The sequence below is a fragment of the Mauremys reevesii genome, linkage group 4 (genome assembly GCF_016161935.1).
Source record: "Mauremys reevesii isolate NIE-2019 linkage group 4, ASM1616193v1, whole genome shotgun sequence".
NCBI lineage: Eukaryota > Metazoa > Chordata > Testudines > Geoemydidae > Mauremys > Mauremys reevesii.
In genome coordinates, this window is record NC_052626.1 from 32,185,180 (window position 1) to 32,205,318 (window position 20,139).

Here is a 20,139-nt window from a genome sequence, read left to right on the forward strand (position 1 = left end):
AAGACAAGCTGCTACAGCTTGAGCTAAATAGTCAATTCTGTATCAGTGGAGGCTATAACAACTCATATCCTCTATGAATTGGCACACAGGGAGGCCTGTAACGCACGCTCACCAGTTGTTTACACCATGTTTGACCAAGTTTGAGTACATTTCTTTTTCCTTGTTAGAGTTCCTTGTTGTATACCATGTTGGAGGGCTTGTGAGTGGGGAAATTTGGCCTGTTAAAGGCACCCAAAGAAGTAGTGTTTAGATTTCCTGAGTTTCTTGGTGGAGGCTTTAGCTGGTTTAGTTATTTGTCAAAAGGGACCCTAGAGATACTGAACCCAGCTTTATTGCTGTTGTTAACCACCTGGTGGATTAGTTATATGTGTATGATTAATCTCTTGCTCTCCTGGGTCTTCTGTAACTTGTTATAACTGTTAAAACCTAGTACAGTGTAATTCACTTTTTAAAGGATCTGTATGTTTGCTCAGTTGGAATATGAGTGCTGCTTAAATTACAGTCTGTGAGCAGCCAAGGATCTGTGAAGCCTTTCCTGCTGGTCTGCAAAATGAAATATTTTGAGAATCAAGCTGAGGTTAATGGGAGCTTTTACAAATAAGAGTCTGCAGGATCAAGCCCAAGATAATTTCCTTGTTTACATTTGTTGCTTCTTTCCTTATATCAGATGGTCATTATTTTATATACATAGTCCATTTTTCAATTGCAATTGCATTTACACAGATGTTCAAGTCAAACATGTTAGTCTAAATTAGTGATACTCAGACTGAGGCTCAGGAGCTGCAAGTGGCTCTTTAATGTGTCTCCTGCTGCTCTTTGCAGCACATGATATTAAAACACTTATTTAATTATTAAACAATCTACATTATTAACCAATCAGGATACTTTTACTATGTTGCTAACCAATTGTAGAATATTTGGTCAACCATTTTGCTGTGAGATATATCTGTGTGTGTGTGTGTATATATATATTATATATATTTTGCTGTGAGAATATATCTATATATATATAGATATATATAGATATATTCTCACAGCAAAATATATATAAAATATATATAAAAATTGTAAATGAATCACTACTGTGGCTCTTCTGGGTAATGTTGATTGCTAATTTGACTCCTAAACCACTGCGGTCTGAGTATCTAAATGTTTTAACCATTCAATACCTGAGGGAAAGACGTTGTGCAAGACCAAATAGGAATCAGGCAGCCCTTGCCATTGGCTCCTGCCTAATTGGCCTCAGCAGCAAAGGGCAGAATCATGAAGGCCCCACTTAGTCATTTGCAGAACATCTGATGACTCTGCATTTGAAGCAATTGAGGTTTGCCCACAGTTCGTGTGGAAGGTCAAAACTAGGGGGCTGAACTGTTGGATCTGGCTATATTTAAACCTTGTTCTTGGCACCTAGTATGTTGTCTAGAGGGGACATTGAGGTTCTTAAAAAGGAATTGTCCAAATGGGGTGCCTTGAGCTAAAACAGTAGATTAGCCACATCTTTAAACAGGGACAGATGTTATGTCTTGCACCTTAACGAGCAACTTGTCACCTGATATCAGAAGGGGCAATGTTGGACAGGACCATCAGCAAGGTCAAGTTGGTCTCTCAGTACCAGTTATTATATACAATGTTTCATTTAGCTGAATGTCCACTAGTCCTGTGTGAGAGCAGCTGAGCCACACCAGGGAGCAGTACTCTGCTCCAGAATAGCACAAGGCAAGCTCAGAGCTTCTTAGTGTCTGCACATTGGCTCGTGTTGAATGAGCTAGTTTGCTGATCAGATTTAGGGTTGTCAGGTGTCTGGTTTTCTACCAGAACACCCAGTCAGCACTGCCGGGCTAACACAGGTTCCCTACCTGTCAGGATACCATGCTGTGCCCCAGAAGTGGCCAGCAGGTCCGGCTCCTAGGTGTGGGGGTGATGGGACTCTGTGTACTGCCCCTGCCCTGAGCACCAGCTCCGCACTCCCATTGGCCAGAAACCACAACCAAAGGGAGCTGGGGGGCGGTGCCTGCAGGCAAGAGCAGTGCACGGAGCATCCTGGTCCACCCACCTAGGAGCCAGACCTGCAGGCTGCTTCCGGGGTGCAGTGCGGAGCCAGGACAGGCAGGGAGCCTGCCTTAGCCCCACTGTGTCACTGACCAGGAGCCGCTCGAGGTAAGTCCATGCCTCAACCCCGATCCCCTCATCCCTGGCCCCACTCCAGAGCCTGAAGCCCCAATGCAAAGCCCTACCCCCTCCCACACCCCAACCCCCTGCCTCAACCCACAGCCCCCTCCCACATGCCGAATCCCTTGGCCTTACCCCCAAGCCTGGAGGCCCTCCTGCACCTCAAACTGCTCATCCCCAACCCCACTCCAGAGCTTGCACCCCCAGCTGGAGCCCAAATCCCTGCCCCAGCCTGCAGCCCCCTCAAACACCTTTAACCCCTCATTTCTGGCCCCACGCTGGAGCCCGCACCAGTTAGAGCCCTCACCCCCTCCCACACCCCAACCCGCTGCTACACCCCAGTGAAACTGGGGGTGGGGGAGAGCAAGCCACTGAGGGAGGGGGAATGTAGTGAAGGAGGGGGGCCTCAGGGAAGGGGCAGGGCTAGGGTGTTCAGTTTTGTGTGATTAGAAATTAGGCAACCCTAATCAGATTGTTTCCTAATCAGATTATTTTCAGTGAGATGTTGGTTTGGTCAGGGCCAGCCTTATGGGTGGATGGGCTAGGCCACCGCTCAGGGCACCATGCTTAGAGGATATCGTGCTGGTACCACCCACCCACCTGATATGCTGATGGCCAGTGGGGCATAGAGGCAGCCAGGCAGGTGCAGCAGTGTCTGGAAAGGGCAGACAGGCCAAGCTTCTGCGGGGGCAGGAATCTGGACCAGACAGGTAACTCCTCTGAAGTGGGGTGCCCCTCCTCCCTACTCAATTGCCTTCTGCAGCCAGCGCTGCTCTTGGCACCAGGGGCGGCTCTAGGCATTTTGTCGCCCCAAGCACGGCAGGCAGGCTGCCTTCGGCGGCTTGCCTGCAGGAGATCCCTGGTCCTGCGGATTCGGCGGCAGCCTGCAGGAGGTCCGCCGAAGCCACGGGACCAGCAGACCCTCCGCAGGCAAGCCGCCGAAGGCAACCTGCCTGCCGCCCTCACGGCGACTGGCAGAGCACCCCGCCGTGGCTTGCTGCTCCAGGCACGCGCTTGGCATGCTGGTGCCTGGAGCCACTCCTGCTTGGCACCTACTCCCTACTCCTGCTCATGGAGCCGCCCCTGGCCAAGCTGCTTGGGACCTGGAGCCTGCCTCCTGTCTGCTGTGCAGGGAGAGGGGCACTGATGTCAGGGTGTCCTCCTCCCCTCACCTGTATACCCAGTCTCCGCTGAGCTGGGGTGCGGGTTAGGGGGAGCGTGTCTATGCTGGTGCCTCTGGGTACAAAGTAGGAGCTGCTGGTGCTGCTGTTCAGGCTCCTGAATGTTCTGCTTAAAGACACAGCACAGTGACACACTCCGCCAACATACCCACACATTCTCTTTCACACTCCCCCAAACACACACACACTTATTGTTTTAACTTGGTACTTCCTGTCAAAATGCACAAAGCACATATATTTTCTAATTTTATTCTTTCAAAGTTTAAGGATTACAGTGCTGTTATTTTAGTGTTTTGACTGGTCTTGTATTTCATAACTTTATTTCTCTCTTACGCTTCAATTTAATTCTTTGAGTAGAGAGTTTTAAAATGCTTACTCTGTCAAGGCTGGAGTAATTATCATTATTACTTTTATTACCATATTGTGCATTATTCATTATTTAAAGCAGTACAATCAAATAATAGTATCCTTCTAGAATGTAAATTTAGCTTGAACTCACCTTAGTAATGCCTTTTTAAAAAAATTAGCTAAACATATAACCTTAGACACTGTCCAGATTATTTTCAAATGGTATCTTTAGTTATATCTGTAAAATAACATAATTTGTATGAAAATAAGTGTGGTTCCAAGTCTGATACTAATAGTAATGATGGAGTCAAATGTTAGTGAGTCATGTACAATGTACATGATTGGGATTGGTAAACATAAATGCCAAAATAATTTAAAAATTTTCCGTTCTTTAATAAAAGAGAAAAAAACCTTAATTGCATATGATAAAATTACATTAAAAAGTTTTTAATGGAGTGAATAACAATTGACTAAAGTGAAGTTAGATAATGGCAGTAATATAGAATATGTCTGTTAGAGAAAGTAAGCAGATTTTATTTATTTGTACACTATCTTTAGGAGAGAGAAATAAAAAGTATCAAACTTATGTTTCTGATGTCTCTGTTAAAGCTCCAGAACTGATACCTAAAGGCTTGGTATTGGGAATATCTTGCTGTATTATCTCCTGATTGTTCTAAATTTACATATAAACTTAAAATATTGCTTTAAATGGTGTTTGTGTATATATTTCTTTCTTTATATAGGAATTAGATACAATGTTCCTGTCAGTTAATTTCTAAATTACCACCTGCAAAAAATCTAGTTTTCAAGTTAAAGTTGCGGCCCCCACCAAAATCTGAAATGGTGCCCCAGTGAGCCAGGAGTGGCCAAAGGACTGTGGGATGGTCATGGGCTCTGGCAGGATGCAGCCCCCGGGTGACAGCGCAGCGCCCGCCCTGAGCCAGGCACCACAAGCCTCAGCAGCAGTGCAGAAGTAAGAGTGGCAATACACCATATATACCATGCAGGGGCGGCTCTAGAGCCCAGCGGGGCAAGCACCCGCCTGAGGCGGCCCTTTCCCAGGGGGGCGGCAGGCTGGGCCGGTGGACCTGCCGCAGTCATGCCTGCGGAAGGTCCACCGGAGCCCCGGGACGACCGGACCTGCTGCAGGCATGACTGCGGACGGTTCTCTGGTCCCGCGGCTCGGCTGGACCTCCCACAGGCATGACTGCGGCAGCTCAACCGGAGCCGCCGGACCAGCGAACCGTCCGCAGCTGCGGGAGGTCCAGCTGAGCCGCGCGACCAGCGGACCCTCCGCAGTCATGCCCGCGGCAGGTCCGCTGCTCCCGCGGCTCGGGGGCGCCTCCCGGGCATGATTGCTTGGGGCAGCCAAATTTGTAGAGCCGCCCCTGATACCATGCCACCCGTACTTCTGCACTGCTGCTGGCAGCAGCATTGCCTTCAGAGCTGAGTGCCTGGCCAGAACCAACCACCCAACCAGTGCTCAATTTGTGCCGAGGCTGAGCCCCAGCACCTCTTTCAATACAAATTAAGCACTGCGGGGAGGCATGGGGCTAGAAGGTGATCGAGTTGGGGAGCTGTGGGCGCCAAGGGCACCAAAATACAAGTTTGCCCAGGGTGCCATTTTCCCTAAGCAACCCTGCGTACGGTGTTCAATAATTAGAAGCATCTAAAAGTAAATCCACACAGTACATCATAGTGTGTACAACATGTCCATATCAGGCCCCACAAATAAAACTTATAGGGGAAGACAACACAACAGTTTTAGTAATTTTATCAGGTTGTCTGTGCACCTTTTGTTCAGCTGGTTTGGGTGAGTAATGGCTGACCCATCAGAGCCTATATAAGATCACATAGAAGAGCCCCTGAGGTCAGATGCTCATTTACACTTAGGCCCCTCTGCACTGCTCTGGCAATCTAAAGGAAGTCTTAAAATGGGTATAAACTACAGCTGTATCCTCTTTGAGGCTCCTTTACACAGCCCTGGCAGTAGGGGGGTTTAATATAAATGAGAATCAGGCCCCTTGTGTGCATCATTTTGTGTCAAGAGTACCAAGAAAGCTTTTTGGGAAAAAAAGGAAGTATACATAAGAATAGCATGAGCGTATAGGGACAGAATCAGGAAAGCCAGTGCAAAGAATGAATTACAGGTAGCAAGTATCAGAGGGGTAGCCGTGTTAGTCTGGATCTGTAAAAGCAACAAAGAATCCTGTGGCACCTTATAGACTAACAGACGTTTTGCAGCATGAGCTTTCGTGGGTGAATACCCACTTTCTTCAGGTAGCAAGAAATGTCAGAGACAACAAGAAGGGGTTCTTCAAATATCCGAAAAAAGAAAAATCAAGGACCAGAGAAGCTAGTAACAGAAGATGATAGGAAGGCAGAGCTGCTCAGTGTCTACTTTGCTTCAGTCTTCTCACAAATAACAACATGTGACCAAACAACTAGCAAAGGTACCAGAGACAGTAAAGGGGAAGGGATGCAGATCAAGATAAGTAAAGATGATGTCAGAGATCGTCTGACCAATTTGAATGATTTCAGATCAGTGAGGCTGGATGCTATTCACCTGAGGGTGCTGAAGGAATTAGCTGTAGAAATCTCAGACCCACTGGCAATAATATTTACAAACTAATGGATGACAGGAGAGGTCCTGAAAGACTGGAGAAGGGCTAATGTAGTGCCCAACTTTAAAAGGGGAAAAAGGAGGAGCCAGGAAGCTATAGACCAGTCAGCTGGTAAAGCAATGTATAACACATTCAATTTGTGAATGCCTGGATGATGAAGGGGTAATCACTAGCAGCCAGTATGGAGTTACCAAGAACAAATCATGCCAAACCAGCTTGATTTCCTTCTTCGACAAGGTAACTGGTTTGGTGGATAGGGGAAATACAGTGAACATATTATACCTGGACTTCAGGAAGGCTTTTAACACTTAATGACATTCTGATAAGTAAGCTGGAGAAATGTGGGAGCAACAGAACTACCATTAAGTGGATACATAATTGGTTAAACAACCGCAAACAAAGAGTAACTATTAGTAGAATGATGTTGGATTGGAGAGAGGTCTCAAGTGGGGTTCCACATGGATCTGTTCTGGCTCCAGTGATGTTTAATATCTTTATTAATGACCTTGATGTAGGAATAGAAAGCATCCTGATCAAGTCTGCAGATGACACAAAGTTGGTGGGGGGGGGGTTGCCAATACTTTGGAGGATAGAGATAAAATTCAGAGGGATCTTGATAAATTGAAGAATTGGGCTATAGACAACAAAATGAAATTCAACAAAGACAAATGGAAGGAGTTACACTTAGGGAAGAAAAATCCACAAACACAGAATGGGGTGCAACAGGCTTGGCAGCAGCACTGCTGGCTCTGAGAGTTGTGGTGGATCACAACCTCAACAGGAGTCAGCAATGCAATGTTATTGGCGGGTGTGGGGGGAAAGCAAATGCAATTTTAGGTTGCATTAACAGAGGCATAGCATGCAAGTCACTGGAGGAGATAATGCCTAATCAGTGCCGAGGAAAGTGGTACTAACTGGAGGACTGTGTCCTATACATTGGTGACCAAAATTGAAAGAATGTAGAGAAACTGGAAAGGATGCAGAGGTGAGCAACAAAGATAATCAACAGGATGGAATGCAAGTCCTATGAGCAAAGGCTGAAGGAACTGGGTACATTTAGTTTGGAAAAGAGGAGATTAAGGGAGGATATGATAGCAGTCTTCAGATACTTTAAAGGCTGCCATAAAGATGGAGAAACGTTGTTCTCTTTTGCCCCAGAGGGCAGGACAAGAGACAATGGTTTCAAACTACAGCACAGCACATTTAGATTAAATCTCAGGAAAAAACTTCCTAACTGTAAGAACAGTAGGACAATGGAACAAGCTACCTTGGGAGATTGTGGAAGCTTCTTCACTGGCAGTTTTCAAAAGGAGGCTGGATAGCCATCTGTCTTGGATGGTTTAGACCAGTGTTTCCCAAACTTGGGACGCCACTTGTGTAGGGAAAGCCCCGGCGGGCCAGACCGGTTTGTTTACCTGCCCCGTCCACAGGTTCGGCCGATCATGGCTCCCACTGGCCGAGGTTCACTGCTCCAGGCCAATGGGAGCTGCTGGAAGCGGTGTGGGCCAAGGGACATACTGGCTGCCACTTCCAGCAGCTCCCATTGGCCTGGAGCAGCAAACTGCAGCCAGTGGGAGCCACGATCGGCCAGACCTGTGGACGAGGCAGGTAAACAAACCGGCCTGGCCTACCAGGGGCTTTCCCTACACAAGCGGCGTCCCAAGTTTGGGAAACACTGGTTTAGACCAGTGGTTCTCAAACTTTTGTATTGCTTTCACACAGCAAGCCTATGAGTGTGACCCCCCTCCTCATTTATATATTAAAAACACTTTTTAAAATATTTACCACTATTATAAATGCTCAAAGTGAAGTGGGGTTTGGGGGTGGAGGCCGACAGCTCATGACCCCTCATTTAATAACCTTGCAACCCCTTGAGGGGTCACAACCCCCAGTTTGAGAACCCCTGGTTTAGACACAGCTAATTCTGCATCTTGGCAAGGGGTTAGACTGGATGACCCTTGCAATCCCTTCTAACCCTAAGATTCTATGATTCTAACCCTATGATTCTTAAGTGACATGATCTTGATTCATACATTACATAAAAATGTGACTTTACTAACATGAAAAGGAGAGAAGAAATTACAATTAATGAATGATTAAGAGCCAGATTTTAAAAAGTATTTAGGGGCATAAAAATGTAGATAGATGCCAAATCCACTAGGAACCTATCTTCATCTTTCAGTGCTTAGGGCTAGATCTTTAAAGGCACTTAAGTGTCAAGGACTACCACAGGAAGAATTCTAAGAATCCAAGAAACACCCTAAATAGAAGGGCCACTTCCATGAGAATCTGAGATGTCCAAATATCTAATGTACTTGGTTAGGCAACTGCTGTTTGAATCTTCATGAAGCGTTATAATATGTATGAATTATGATCAGTAGTTGAGCAAACTACTTCAGAGCATTTTCTTTGTTCACAGCAGTCTATGATACCAGCTGTAGATTTGTAAACTTAGCAAATCACCTAAATGTATTGGAGTCAAACTGAGCTTAAGAGAAATGAGTCATCTTGGTTTTTTTTTGTTTTTTTTAAACATGATTTAATACCAAAACTTATTAGGCACCCATGACACAAACCAGTCTCACACACTAGTTAAATCAATGCCTTGATTATATTATGTTTGCAATTAAAGTGAAAACAGCATAAGCTACAGCTGGTGCAGTAGATCTAAGCTTAGATCAGGAAGAGAGAGAATTCTTTTAATTCAGATGTGTTTAGCTGAGGTCCAGAATTCCAGGACCAGATACTCAACTCTATACCATGATCTCCTGTCACAGCTGAGGAGGGGGAGCACGCAGCAGGTGTTTGAGGCTCCCTGATTCTGAGCCAGTTCTGTACAGGCTTTGTCCACACCATAGTTTAGAGCAGGCTTGAGATGCTAAAAAATGCAGAACAGTGTACTAAGTGACTGAAACAACTAATCAGCATATTACTTAGTGTCTTAAGACATGAGAGGAGTGGGAAAATACACTGATAGTCTTCAAAACTGTCAAATATCTGTGTTTAAAAAAAAAAGAATAGATTGTGGGAATTCTTTATGAGAGCAGAATTATTATTGCTAAACTTGGAATGACATGGGCTTCTCCAAGTAATTTTGGAAAAACAAAACAGACTCATGGTACAGTCAAGGTTGTGGCATCATAGTATATTTGAGCTTTGCTATATGATATATACACACACACATATATAAAATAATCTTCTGTTTTGTATAGTACACTGTGTTTTATAAGGCCCAAATACCAAGATTTTAACTAAAAAGTAATAGATGTAGGGAGTGTCTATACTTATTTTCTATCAATCCAAGTGCTTATCTAAAAATGCCAGTCACATGAAGAAGGTTTGCTCATGCTGTAGGTTACAGATAATGTTTGAGTGTTCAGCAGAAAAGATTAAAACAAAACAAATTCAAAGATGCATATGCATTTGAACTTGTTGAATGTCTTATTTTTCCAAGTTATCATGCAGATTTTCTAGCTTTTAGTTTCTGTAAAGATTATGAATCTGGTGAACAGTAAGCTTTAATTGTAAAAAAATGCAGGATTATTGTGTTTGGAGATTTCATACATCTGCCCCAGAATGATTCCTTTGTGCCACAGCCTTTTGACCTCAAAGTCAACTCTCCATCAGTTATCTTGTCTCATCTGCAAATTTAAATAATTGATTCTTTTCTTGCAGATAGATGATCAATTTTTTAAGATAGCGTAAGGCAGAGAACCAACCCCTGCAGGAATTTATTACAAACATATACATTCAATGAAGATTCTCCATTAACAATTACATACTGAGATCTATCAGTGAGACAGTTTTTAATACTTTTAATATATGCTATGTTGATTTTGTATGATAATTTTTAAATGCTACAGTTCCACACAGTCTCACCCCAGACACCTGATTGGCTGGAGAGACAGCATTCCCACTGGATATGTGGACTATATAAAGACCCCAACAGGAAGAAGAAGCTGTCTGAGCAACAGGCCATTGCTTGCTGATTGCAGCCTTACCCAACCCTGCCTTGCCACCCACCCAACCTCGCTTCCCTATCCTGCCAACCTGGCCCTCTTGGATTAGATCTCCCAGCTACCAGCCCCTGTGAGAAGTCCAACCATTGCCCCAGACTGCTTCTAATATCGATTGACCTCCTGGTTACTCCACGTATCACTTCACCAGGGCTCTGGACTGCCACAACCCCACTTCAGCCACTGGGCATTACATGTACAAATACATAACAAGAACACAGAACCCCAAAGAACACATTTAAAATTTTGTCTTGTTAAAATGACTTGCTAAAATATTTCAGGCATAAAATATCAATTAAAAGCCAAATGAAAAATTTATTTTTTAAAAACCCATAATCACTATTGGCATCATTAACTCCTTTGGTGGCTGCCTCAGTAGAATGATTGCAGTTTGAGAAAGATGGTAGTTCAGTATAAAGCTAACCTGAGAATTGGGTTCTCCAGCTCTATGCTGAGTCACATTGGCAGAAAAATGCCTTTGTGCACCTGTTCCGGGGATAATTAGGACATCTGTCTCCAAATCTGTCAAACTATTAAAATGAAACTTTGCAATTCTTCATTTTTAAAATGGGATGTTCAAAGAAGGTGTTTGTTTGTTTTTCTTTTTGTCTGTTTTTAAGTTTGATATTAAATGAAGGTATCCAGAGGAAAAACAGCCAAGTTTAAAGATTCAGAGCTTCTCAGAGAACTTCCACAGTTAAATAGGGATTGCTCTAACATTGTGCTGTTGTACTTCAGAGTATCTTGGATTCTTGGAAATATTGTATCTTCCAGTGTGAACGACTGCCATTTCAATGAGAACTGTTATCTGCCATCTCTGACTTGAGTGGTTTTCTTAAACTGTTTCTGTTACACAGTGGTTTTGCATTTGACATCCTGTTATTATATCAAAATAATGTGACTTCCTGAAGATATTTTCATGGTTAATGTAAAGGGTCCTTTCAGCACATATCCTGTAATGTCCACTTTAAAAAGCTCTTCCATAGAGGAGTATGAAACAGAGCAATTGTCGACAGAGCTACTAGTTCAATTAAGACTAAATCTTAATAGCTTTAGATTGATGTCTTCAGAGTGCTGTCCATTTACTTTTCTAGAACTTTATTTTTGATTAGGAAAGTCATCATGTGGCTTTGGATTAGGGCTTGACTTTGTATGGAAATAGTTTAACTATAGACTAAATTAAAAATAGACAAAATGAAGATTTGTCGATAGTAGTGTTACACCCTAGGGTACGTCCACACTACCCGCCGGATCGGCGGGAAGCCATCAATCTATCAGGAATCGATTTATCACGTCTCATCTAGACACAATAAATCGATCCCCGAACTCTCGGCCGTTGACTCTGGAACTCCACCAGGGTGAGAGGCGGAAGCGGAGTCGACGGGGGAGCCACGGCCATCGATCCTGCGCCGTGAGGACGGGAGGTAAGTCAATCTAAGATACGTTGACTTCAGCTATGCTATTCTCATAGCTGAAGTTGCATATCTTAGATCAATCCCCCACCCAGTGTAGACCAGGTCCTAGAAAAAAGCTCTTAGCGGGATTATTTACAGATGATGACCTGTTTGAGAGCATAACAAAGGTTCTGACAAGATTTTAACAAAGTCTCTGCTCTGTACAACAGGGCTGAAAAGGATCAAGAGTAGGGCTGTCCATTAATTGCATTTAACTCACGCGATTAACTAAAAAAAATTAATCATGATTAAAACTTATCACAATTTACCGCAGTTTTAATCGCACTGATAAACAATAGAATACAAATTGAAATTTATTAAATATCTTTGGATGTTTTTTCTACATTTTCAAATATATTGATTTCAATTATAACACAGAATACAAAGTTTACAGTGCTCACTTTATATTATTTTATCACAAATATTTGCACTATAAAAATGATAAAAGAAATTGTATTTTTCCATTCACCTCATACAAGTACTGTAGTGCAATCTCTTTATCGTGAAAGTGCAACTTACAAATGTAGATTTTTTTTGTTACATAACTGCACTCAAAAACAAAACAATGTAAATCTTTAGAGCCTACAAGTCCACTCAGTCCTACTTCTTATTCAACCAATCGCTAAAACAAACAAGTTTGTTTACATTTATGGAAGATAATGCTACCTGTTTCTTATTTACAATGTCACTAGAAAGTGAGAACAGCATTCATATGGCACTTTTGTAGTCGGCATGGTATTTACGTGCCAGATATGCTAAACATTTGTATGCCCCTTCATGCTTCGACCACCATTCCAGAGGACATGCTTCCATGCTGATGCCACTCAATTAAAAAAATGTTAATTAAATTTTGACTGGACTTCTTGGGGAAGAATAGTATGTCTCCTGCTCTGTTATACTCGCATTCTGCCATGTATTTCATATTAAAGCAGTCTTGGATGATGACCCAGCACATGTTGTTTGTTTTAAAAACACTTTCACTGCAGATTTGACAAAATGCAAAGAAGGTACCAATGTGAGATTTCTAAAGATAGCTATGGCACTCAACCCAAGGTTTAAGAATCTGAAATGCCTTCCAAAATCTGAGAGGGATGAGGTGTGGAGCATGCTTCCAGAAGTCTTAAAAGAGCAACACTCTGATGCAGAAACTACAGAACCCAAACCACCAAATAAGAAAATCAACCTTTTGCTGATGGCATCACACTCAGATGATGAAAGTGAACATGTGTCAGTCTACACTGCTTTGGATCGTTATCGAGCAGAACCTACCATCAGCATGTACACTTGTCCTCTGGAATGTTGATTAAAGATAAAGGGACATATGAATCTTTACCGAATCTGGCATGTAAATATCTTGCGATGCCGGCTACAACAGTGCCATGCGAACACCTATTTTTGCTTTCAGGTGACATTGTAAACAGGAAGTGGGCAGCATTATCTCCCATAAATGTAAACAAACTTGTTTGTCTGAGTGACTGGCTGAACAAGAAGTAGGACTGAATGGACTTGTAGGCTTTAAAGTTTTACATTTGTTTTTTGAATGCAGTTTTTTTATATATAATTCTACATTTGTAAGTTAAACTTTCATGATAAAGACATTGCACTATAGTACTTGTATGAGGTAATTTGAAAAATACTATTTCTTTTGCTTTTTACAGCACAAATATTTGTAATAAAAATAAATATAAAGTGAGCACTGAACACTTTGCCATTTATTTGGTTTATGACCTTGGACAAGTCAATTCATCTATCTGTACCACTGTTTTCCCTCCAACCCTTTTTCTTTCCCACTCCACTACTACCCATCCTATGCTACTTGTAGTCGCCATCTTACCTCCAGGCCTATTGAGTTTTTGCACTTTTTACAGAACCCATCAATACCCATTTCTGAAACAATCAGCAGAAAGACTAAATATTCATCCACTGGCATGAAGACTGAAGTGCTCAACACCAAGACAAAAAACAAAGTTGTTTTTTGGAATGTATTGGCAATGTACATAGCAGGGAAGCAGCAGAGATGAGGCGCTATAGCTTACATACCCGGGGTGTCAGCGAGAGCAGATGGATGGAAGAATAACAACAGTCTCGGGAGAAAGTTTGCTGTTTTCTGGACGGGATGATGGACAACACCATGAGGGTATTGCCATCCTTTTGAAGGAGGGAGTGGAGCATTCCCTGCTTGAATGGAAATCCATCAGCTGACGACTTGTGAGAGCCAGACTGAAAGAGAAACATATCACCCTGATTCAGTGTTATGCTCTGACAAATGACAGTGATGAAGAAGTAAAGGACAAATTCTACCTTACACCACAGGTGGAGTTAGAGAGAGTACCATGCCACGACCTAACTATCGTCATAGGAGACCTGAATGCTAAGGTCGGTAAGGACAACACAAACAACAACAGAGCAATGGGAAGACATGGGTGTGGCACTATGAATGAAAATAGAGAGAGGCTTGTTGATTTCTTTAATATGAATGACCTAGTCATCGGTGGAACCCTATTTGAACATCGTGAAATTCACAAGCTGACATGGTGTTCTCCAAATGGCAGAGATAAGAACCAGATTGACCATATCATGATCAATGGCAAATGGCGATGCTCACTGACAGATGTGAAAGTGAGAAGGGGTGCAGATGTTGGCAGCAACCACCACTTTGTGACAGCCTCCATCAAGCTAAAACTGAGAACTGTGGGTCCACCAAACAATAGACATAAACGTTATAATATGGACTAGCCACTTGAAATACAGAACGCCTTCGTTCTGCAGTTAAAGAACAGGTTTCAAGCACTTGCAGACCTTGATGAAAAAGAGGGGAATGCAGATGATGAGTGTGACGTTGCACTCCATATGCTTTATGGAAATATGCTTATAAATATAACATAACTAGAATATGCTTTATACTAAATACCCGTTGTATGGTGTCATTAGAAAGCTTGTAATCTACTAAATGTGTTCATCCTATTTGTTTGCATGTATTTCTATATCTGGAGTTAGGAGAATAAGATATAAACTTGTATCACTGATGTGAACATATTAAGTGGAGGCCATTAAGGGTGCTCCAGAAACAATCAGTTGTAAATGGCCTTAGTTATTTGAAAGCTTTCCTGTATACCTGTGGGCCAGCCCCTGGGGAATGGCGAGTAGGGGTCTTACAGTGACATGTGACCATGTCACCTGATAATGAAATCCATCTTAAATCTGGTAGTTTTCCATTTTTCCAAGAAGTGGTGGGGACCCAGAGAAACAAAAGATTCCCGCTTTGTGCCAAAGCTATAAAAAGGGGTGGAGCATGTCAAAGGAGGTGGTCAGTCATGAGAAAACCCCTGCTTACTACCTGAGATGGCTGCTGGAACTAATAAGGGCCTTGGCTCCACTGGCACTTTACAGCGCTGCAACTTTCTCTCTCAGGGGTGTGAAAAAACACCCCCCCCCCGAGCGCAGCAATTTACAGTGCTGCAAAGCGCCAGTATAAACAATGCCCCAGCACTGGGAGCACGGCTCCCACTGCTGTAAGATAATCCCCACGGGGAGGTGGAGTATCTGCAGCGCTGGGAGAGCTCTCTCTCAGCGCTGGCGCCGCAACCTGTGGCAGCTCTGTACAGCTGCAAGTGTAGCCAAACCCAAGGACTGGACCAGGGGAAAGGAGTGGGCCCAGACTAGGAAGGAGTCTAGTCTGTGAAAGAAACTTATTGGAACATCTTTGAGGGTGAGATTTACCTGTATTCAGTTAAATGTAATAGGCTTAGACTTGTGTGTTTTGTTTTATTTTGCTTGGTAACTTACTTTGTTCTGTTTGTTATTACTTGAAAACACTTAAATCCTAATTTTTAAACTTAATAAAAATCACTTGTTTATTAATGAACCCAGAGTAAGTGATTAATACCTGGGGGAGCAAACAGATGTGCATATCTCTCTATCAGTGTTATAGAGGGCGGACAATTTATTGAATCTACCCTGTATAAACTTTATACAGAGTAAAATGGATTTATTTGGGGTTTGGATCCCATTGGGAGCTGGGTGTCAGAGACAAGTACCTGCTGAGCTGTTTTAGTTAAGGTCTGCAGCTTTGGGGATGTGGCCCAGACCCTGGGTCTGTGTTGGAGCAGGCTAGTGTGTCTGGTTCAACAAGGCAGGGTTATGGAGTCCCAAGCTGGCAGAGAAAATGGGCTCAGAGGTAATTTCAGCATGTCAGGTGACAATCCCAAGGGGATTCCTGTGACCCAACCCATCAGTTTGTCCCACTTCTTGTTGATCTCCTTGTAACAGCAATTTATAAACAGAACAGCGAAGCCTGTCTAGGCTACCGGAAGAAGAGAAGGAAGGAGTGGATTACACCGAGCAAATGGAATGCCATAGAAACCAGACAAGCCCTGAAGAAAAAAGTTTTAGACACAAAATTCCAGAAGCTAAAGGCCAAATACCACGAGCAGTATAGCAGGGCACACCAGGAGGTCAAACATCTTGTGAGAGAGGACAAATGGCATTATATTGATAATCTGGCAACACAAGCAGAGGATGCAGGTGCTCGTGGGAACAAGGAACCGTCTACAAAATGATGCGGCTTATCAGTGGTAAACGGCAGACACCAACTCACACTCTCATCAGGAACAAACAAAGACACCTACTAACAACTGAAAAAGAACAAGAAATGCGCTGGACAGAGCATTTCAAAGAATTGCTGAACAGGGAGCCACCTAAAGAGGAAGCAAACATCCAGGATGCAGAAGATCTTGATATCAACATATATACCTCAACTGAGGAAGAGATCATTCAAGCCATCAAATCCTTAAAAAATGGGAAAGCTCCTGGCAAGGATAACTTGAATGCAGAATTGTTCAAGGTAAATCCTAAATTAGCAGCATCTATCCTGGCCCCTCTATTTACATCAGTCTGGGAAAGGGAAAAATTGCCAGATGAGTGGACCAATGGGGTTAGAGTGAACATACCAAAAAAAGGACTCTCAGTGATTGTAATAACTGGCAGGGTATCACACTTTTATCTGAGCCAAAGTATTGTGTAAGATCATAGTCCAGCGTATATTAGAGGCAGTTGATTGCATTCTCAGAAAAGAGCAAGCTGGTTTTCGGAAAGGGTGTGGATGCACAGATCAGATCTTCACTCTACAAAACATAATAGAACAGTGCTTAGAATGGCAATGGCAACTCTACATAAATTTCATAGACTTTGAGAAGGCTTTTGATAGCATTCATAGGACCAGCCTATGGCACATTCTGTGAGCATATGGAATTCCTTTCTGTATAATCAACGTCATCAAAAGTTTCTATTTCAAAAGCGTCTATTGATCACAATGAGCTCAGTTTTGAAGTCAAAACAGGAGTACAGCAGGGGTGTGTCATGTCTGCAATCCTCTTCAACATTGCCATCAACTGGGTAATGCAGCGTACAACAGAAGACATTCCAAGAGGCATTAAATGGACACTCTTCTCATCCCTTGAAGACCTGGACTTTGCAGATTATGTTGCTCTGCTATCACATACCGAACACCATATACAAGAAGAAACAACTCGACTCAATGCATTCAGGCAGCAAATTGGACTGAAAATCAACAGCAATAAGACAGATATCATGACCTTTAATATTGCCTCACCATCACCAGTACAGATAGAGGATTATGTTCTCACCAATGTAGAAACATTCACATACTTGGGAAGCACCATCAGCCAGGACGGTGGAGCAAGCCAGGACATCCTGAACAAAATCAATAAAGCCAGGAACACCTTCAGCAGCTTAAATACAGTCTGGAAATCATCATCAAAATACAACACCAAAACCAAACTCAAGATTTATGAGAGCTGCATACTTTCAACACTACTTTATAGTGCAGAATGCTGGGGAATGAGAAAGTATGACATGTCCAAACAGTCTTCATTCCATACAACCTGCCTCAGAAAACTCCTCCGTATCTTTTGGCCCAGAACAATCTCAAACCAAGATCTATTGACACAGTGCAGCCAGGATCTGAGCACCATCATTGCCAGGAGGCGCTGGAGATGGATTGGTCATGTGCTTCGGATGGAAACTGATTCCATCACCAGAGAGGCAAAAAGATGGACACCTGAAGGCAAGCGAAAATGAGGCCGCCCAAAAACAACATGGAGAAGAGCTGTGGAAGCCGAGCTGAAAAACCTGGGGCACAGCTGGGGAACCATTGAAAGACTCGCCAGAAACAGACAGGAGTGGAGGAGCTTCGTCACTGCCCTAAACGCCAGAGGTGTAGTAGGAACATGATGGTGGTGGTGATGATACATCTTATATCTCTGAGGTTTATCCTAAACTTGGGTTTCAAACATGGGCACATAATATGTTGCAGCTATATTGCTGAGCCACTTTTAGATTCTCTCAACCCCTGGACCATGTAAAATATGCACGTAATTGCTCAACTGCAGTCTAGATGCAGTATGAGCTGTTTTGCTTATTAATAATTAAAGATACTATTTGGCCTTATACAAACAGAATCACATTTAATATGATCCACATTTCGTTTTTGTAAGGACCTGATACAAAGGTTTTGACAAGACATTGTTATTTTTATAAGAAATGTGTGTTTAATAATGAATTCATTCTCCATGCCAAAATGAATGGAAACACTGATTGAGTTTCCAGGAAGCTCTCCTGTAACTTTAAACTTAAACTTTTCTATGAACTGTAGTTGCAAAAGTGACACTTCAACCAGCTGTAGCAAAATGCAGAACGTACACAACAAAGTATTCCCTGGCAATTCTGCACATGCACAGACAGGTAATGTCAGGAAAGGGTGGGATTCAAAGGCAGGCATGAAAAACATTGGACCCGATCCAATCTGCACAAGTAAATGGCAGAACTCTCATAGATTCCACACTCATTTATATCAATCTCCTCTTTCCATGGATATAGAGGTATGGTTCAACAGCAGTGATAGGAGTCCCAAGAGACCATGAATCTTTGTAATGTAATTAAAAAACTGGTAAGAGTAGCAAGTGGCAATTGACTTGGTCTCTGATCTAGCTGCAGCACTGTGCAAGCCACAGTGAAGGGCGACTTTTCTGTCAGAGACCAAAGAAGGTCTTTTTGTATGACTTTTCCTGCTCCATCTCTACACAAAGAGCTGAATAATTGGGGCATATGCAGTATATAGCTGTAACTTTTGCCAAGACATACTTTAACTAAAACATTCTTTTCTTTAATATTCTTAAGATTATACGAAAATTCTAGGCATAGGAGATGGCCAGGTTGATCTCTGACCTGTATTTGAGTTAAGAAAACTGACATTTTAATAAAATCCTCTAGATATAAATTATATTTGGTTTTGTAAAAATCTTTTTTTTAAATTTATCTACCTGACAGTGTCCCTTTTAAACAGCGATTACTGTCATTTCAAATGTGTGCAAAAGAGATAAGGGCGGTGACTAGAAGCTCATTATTAACATGCTGGCACCAGTTTAATTGGGCTGTTTTTAAATTCTCGTGATGAGGCCTTGTTTATGACTTCTGGAACTGCAGATAGAAGCCAGCATCTGGTGTTTGAGGATGGTAGGGATTTACACCATAGTATGTGTAATATTTCTACAGTAAATAATCAAAATGAATAATTTAAGTGAATAAGGAGGTGTCCTGAATGAAGCCTTTTCTGACAATATCTATAGAATATCTAAGGCATGTTTTGCACTCCTGCAGTGTGTTCTCTGTTGGGCATTTTGAGTGTGTCATTGCTCACATGGAAATTAGTAAGGAAATTTTCCAAGCAGAAGCTGGAAATACCATGAATCAAGGTAATCAAATATAAATGAGAAACCTTCCATGCCATAGTATAGTATCTGCTCACAGTAAAATGTGTAAAACATCAGATTATCAGAGTTCATTTGTGAACCATGATTTTTTGTATTTTAAAGCAGGTTTCAAAGAAAGTTACATTGAAAGTGTGATATGTTCTGTCCTGGTATGAGATAGAATGCGCTAAAATACCACACATTGAAACCATGTATAGATTCCTGGAATCTTTCGATTTTCTTGTTATAAAGACAATCCAAAGAGTTAGTTTGCCCTACAAGCTAGAGAATGGTTTATATATTATCTGATGGTATGTGATGGGTGTTTGCTGGTGCCCAGTGCTTCCATGTTAATATTATTTCTGAAAAGAAAAATACCAACTTATCATAGAAGATTGGGGTTGGAAGAGACCACAGGAGGTCATCTAGTCCAAGCCCTTGCTCAAAGCAGGACCAGATCAATTTTCTGAGCTCCAAGGGTAAAGCTTCCATTCTGTCACCAATCCTTCCCAGAATATCTAGACTGTGAGTAGCACATCTAGAAGGATGTTCTACCATAAATTAGCAAATAAATACAG

The 20,139-nt window shown here is 42.5% G+C and overlaps 1 protein-coding gene across 3 annotated transcripts in view; it reads left to right on the top strand.

The window, feature by feature from the left end:
• FOXN3 (forkhead box N3) overlaps positions 1–20,139 on the top strand; it is a 399,108-nt gene that overhangs the window by 789 nt on the left and 378,180 nt on the right. The window lies entirely within an intron of this gene.